Here is a 5,061-nt window from a genome sequence, read left to right on the forward strand (position 1 = left end):
AGATTCCATAATGTCTCTGCACGGTGGCACATAATTACTAGTCTGCTCCCCCAGCGTCCTATGGGGAGCCACAGAGAACGCTGGAGCTCTCCTCAGTTGGGAGAGGGTTTCCAAGACGGAGGGGACGGTGGCTATGTCTACACTCGCTGCCTAGGAGATGTTCCCGAACCTCGAGGCGGGAGTGGAGAGGAGAGGTGGTAGGAAGCTCAGACTGGGCAGTGGGGCCTCCGGCCGTGTTGGGAGATCCCGTTGAGACTACACTGCTGTTGTGAGAGATCCCCACGACCGAGTGGTTGATCACAGCTCCAGGGACCAACGTCCCCACTGGGCAGGCAGGGCTGCGCGCCTTCCGAGGCCTTGGCACGGGGACTTTGCTGCGTCTTCAAAGCCAGCAGCATGGCACCTGCCGGTGTATCTCAGAGCGTCTCACTTGTGCGTCTGCTGTGACACCTTCTCTGACCTGAGGATCCTCTTTTAGGGGATGCTGATGATTACCATGGACCCGCCAGACGAGCCGGGATTGTCTCTGACTTCAGAACTTAACCACATCTGCAGAGTCCCTTTGGCCAGGTAAGGTCACACTCACACGTTTTGGGCATTGGGACGTGGACATCCTTGGCGGGGGGGGGGGGGGGGGGAGGTCGCGATTCTGCCCACCCCAAGCCCCAGGGAAGAGCCGGCAATGAAGAAGTCACAGAATCGTGTTTAAAGGGAGACTCTGGGATGGAGGAGGAAGGAAATGTCACCTCCGGAGCTCAGCCGTGTTCCTTTTTAAAATTTGTGATAAAATGCACGTAACGTAAAATTGACGATACTGATCATTTTGAACCGGCTTAATTTAGTGCCATTAAGTACATTCGTTCACAACGTTGTGCGGCCATCAGCAACATTAATTTCAGAATATTTTCACTTCTTCAAAAAGGAACGCATGCCCATTAAGCTCCCCTCCCTCCTCTCCCCTCCCCCAGCCCCTGATGGCCGCCCCTCCACTCTCTGTGTCCACAGATTTGTCTGTTCTGGACGTTTCAAATATGTGGAATCATACGATATGTGGCCTTTTGTGTGTGGCCTTCTTTCACTCCGCATGGTGGTTTAATGTTCCTCACGTTGTATGTGAGTCGGGCCTTCACTCCTTTTATGGCTAAGTACTATGCCGTTGTGTGGTTAGACCACGTGGTGTATATCCGTGCATCCGTCGATGGACACCTGGGCTGTTCCCGCGTTTTGGCTTCTGTGAACATTCCAAACAAGTGTTTGTCTGAACATCTGTTTTCATTTCTCAGGTTTATCCCCAGGCTGGAATCACCGATCCTATGGTCACCCCACGGTTCACATATTAAGAAAACTTTGTTGTTCTCAGAACAGCCCTGCGAGGTGAGTGTGGTTGTCCCTGATGTTTGGGGGTGCCCCCACAAAGATGACACGTCCCCTGGAGAACAGCAGGTGGGGCGCTTCTTCCCAAGGACCCAGGTGTTGAAGACAACAGATCCAAGGTGGGAACAGCAGGATGTGGAAGGAGCCCAGGCTGACGGGGGCGGGAGGGAGGCCCAGGAGTGGGCGTCCCTGCTCTGTCCCCCCACCCCCGAGCCCTGGGGACCCGAGGATTGTGGTGACAAGTCCGCCTTCCTTCCTAGGGACCATGGTGGTTCGGTGGCATCTGTGGAGAGCCCGGGCGGTACCCCAGGTGGCCTGGCTGGAGAACCACATTGGAGAGGATAGTGGGGTGGACCGTGCTGACCCCACATGGGGAGTGACAAGGACCATGACGAGGACAAGTGGAGTCAGAATGATAACAATGAGGACACTGCCATTCCTGTCTTGTGTGACAACAGGGACCCCGGACCTCATCACATGGAGTCAACACGAGGTGTCCTGTGTCCTGTGTCCTGGCAGACTGCTTGCCCCCGCAGAGAAAGTGACTCACGGACCACTTGGGTCTTCGGCTTTTAAAATTATGATTCAATTTATCAAAATCCCACTTAAAAATAACTTTTTTATCCTTTCAGATTCAACTTTGATTAACGTTTGATCTTATTATAAACTTAGACGATTAAACTCCCTGAAGTATTTTATATGGAATGAATGTATCGAATATATTTGATTTTCTTTCTTTTTTTCTTTCTTTTTTTTTTTTTTCCCGCTGTGTTTCAGTTGTCTAGCTAGCAAACAAATCTCCCAAGCATTTAAATAACGCGTGTAAATCTATTAAGTTAAGCTAACAAATTCGGAGCATCTTTGATTCTCTGTCGCAATACACTTGAACTTGGTAAACATTCTCGCGTTCCTCCTAAGAGAATTATCTTTTTATTATTGGTAAACATTCTGGCATTCCTCCTAAGAGAATTATCTTTTTATTATTGGAGACTAATAGTAAACAGTGCCATCTAAAGTGCCGTATACGCTCGTGTTGCCGACACAAAGATAACATGCCCACCCATGGCTCCCCCTGGCCCTCCCCACTGTCCCCCTCCCCAAGTCACTGCTACTGTTACTTTGTTTCTCCCGAAGTTTATATGCACTGCCTGTGCTGCTGGGAGTCTGGCATCATTCAGACACATGTGAGGGCGGCAACACTCATCCGCGTTGCTGGATGCGCCCGCGGCTCCTTCCCTTCCCCGCCAGAGTCTCCGTGGGAACCTAGCATGCATAGTCACCTGTCCTATTGCTGAGGGACACTTGGTGGTTGCCAGTAATTGACTGTGACAACGCTGCCCCCATGATGCCCGTGTCTTGGCACCCGTGTGTGCACGCATTTCTGTGGGGTGCATGCCTCACTGGAGGATGGCGGGGTTGCGCCGTGGGCACGCATCCATTTCCGGTCGCCAATGTCGAACACCTTCCTGGAGTTCTGGACCAATCTCTGCTTTCAACAGCGCGGTCTGGGAATGTTTGCTGACCTACCTGGTTCAGGCGGTTTTTAAACTTTTACTTGATTGCTTGGTGACTAATAAAATAGGCATCTCTTCATTTTTGTTGGCCATCTTGGTGTACTATTTTGTGTAGTATCTGTTCAGGTCTTTTCCCCACTTTTTATTACCTGTAATAGTCTTTTTCGTTCTTTTTTGAGCATGAACGGGGGAGGGGGCGGAGAGAGGGAGGGAGAGAATCCCAAGCAGACTCCATGCTGTCAGCACAGAGCCCGACGCGGGGCTCGAACTCACGAACCATGAGATCGTGACCTGGGCCGAAGTCGGATGCTCAACCGACTGAGCCCCCCAGGCGCCCCTTGGCTGTCTTATTGTATTAAGAAATTGGTTAGACTCCTTTTTATGTGTTGGCCACACAGGTTGCAACACACTGCAAATACCTCCTCCTTGTCTGTGGCTTTATCACTGTTCTCTTTTGAAGTTACTTCTTGATTACAGAGGCTCTTAGTTTGGTCCTTGAAAGTCTCTAATTTTGGTGAAGCCCCAGTTTGTCTATCTTTACAAGGGTTAGTATTTTTTGTGTCCTGTTTCTCACCCTGCTTCTCATTCATACCAGCTTATCCTCAATCACAGGGAGCTCTCAGGTCTGTCCCCAGCCGTTTCAGGTTGATGGCACAAAGTCACATTTTTATACATTGTGTGTCCAAAAGCATTAATAGATTTCTAGCTCATCACCCTGTTGAATCAGGTAGCAAACCAGGAGTCTCCCTTTCCCGAGACCTTGATTTCTCAGCCCGACTGTCAGGTGCTGCTGACACCCTCCCTTCTCCCGCAGGATTCTGGGAGCTCGGAGGCGGGGCCCCGCTCCGTGTAGCCGCCAACACCGTCATTTCCCCACTTTTGAGTGCATTGAGGGTTCCTGGTGGGCTGTCTTCCCTTGGGCACTTGGAGCGGCTCAGTCCGCGGCCGTCGGCCCCTCCCGTCCTCCCTTCTGCTGATCTCCGTCATCACGGGTGATGCCCCACTTTGTCTACGGTAACCGTGTCAGCTCTCTGCGGAGCGGCCTTCGCGTGCTGGAACTTTCCCAGCATTTGTAGTCAACTTCCTCGTGTCTGCGTCTTTAACACGCACCTTTGCTAAGTGGCAGACATGCGAGTGTCCTTCTACCACCGAGCGTGACAATCTTGCCCTTTATTTGGAGGACATGGCCCTGTTACATTCGGTACGGCGGCTGGCGTAGGATGTCATCAACGCTACCGCTTCCTTACTCCTTTGTCCCGGTTCTTGTTTCCCAGTGTCAGGCTGACGTCCTTTCCGAAACGTGGTCACAGCGCGTTTCATCCCGCCTTCCTTCTTGTGCTTCATTGGTTGCACTGTGGCCACTATGTCAGAGAAAGCATCTCAGGCTAGTACCTTCAGGACAGCGTGAGGACCTGACGTGGCCGGGTCTGGCCGACGACAGTGTGGACGTCGGTGCGTGTGGGTGCGTGGAGGGTCCAGGGCAGCCTGGCCGTCTCCGCGCGGCTTCTCCTCTCCTGCCTGCAGCTGGCAGACGGGGCTTTGCTCACCGGCTCTCCGGCCCGGCCCAGGCCCCCTGGCGTGGAGCTCTTCCCGGAGGGTGTCGTTCACTGCTCGCGCTCCCCCCAGGAGACAGGCTTCATTATCTTGTTGGAGCAAGGGGGGGCACCACTCAGACGAAACGCTGAAGCCGACAGCAGAGTGTACTTCCTGCCGAGTGAGGGTCGCCCTGACCAGAGTGCTCACGGCACGGGGAGATTGGCAGACTCTGGAAGAGGGTGGATTTGGGGACTGGGTGACCGTGGCCGTGGATGCCTGGTCAGCGGAACAAGGCCGCCACTGGTGGCCGTCACTCAGGTGTGTGCCCGCTGAGGGAAACTGTCCTCGGTTTGGGGACTGGCTTCAACCTTTGGACATTTGGACATTACCTGCTGCAGCGACGAAAGAGCCAGCCGCCTTGTCTTCCTTGAATTTGGAGCGTGGGCTCTTGTTCCCATTTTCGTCACACACTCGAGGACGCCAAGGCTCAGACAGGTGAGGACTTTCCTAAGGTTGCGTGCCGCCCGGGAGCATGTAAGTCTTGGGCTCAGGTCTACCCGAAGGACGTGCTTCTACTTACACACCGTTATCAGTTGTGTTTTTGGTTCTCACGCCCCGCTCCTCGGTCCCCTCTCCA

At 53.1% G+C, this 5,061-nt stretch overlaps 1 long non-coding RNA gene across 1 annotated transcript; it reads left to right on the forward strand.

Annotated features, from left to right (window-relative positions):
• The first annotated feature begins 466 nt into the window (after positions 1-466).
• On the forward strand, positions 467-1,968 carry LOC109265289 (uncharacterized). Its single transcript, XR_002079100.2, has 3 exons — positions 467-570; positions 1,284-1,374; positions 1,635-1,968. It is a non-coding gene; the product is annotated as an uncharacterized LOC109265289 (long non-coding RNA).
• The last annotated feature ends 3,093 nt before the right edge of the window (positions 1,969-5,061 follow it).

Source organism: Panthera pardus, unplaced genomic scaffold (genome assembly GCF_024362965.1).
Source record: "Panthera pardus isolate Hobbes unplaced genomic scaffold, ASM2436296v1 HiC_scaffold_6, whole genome shotgun sequence".
Lineage (NCBI taxonomy): Eukaryota > Metazoa > Chordata > Mammalia > Carnivora > Felidae > Panthera > Panthera pardus.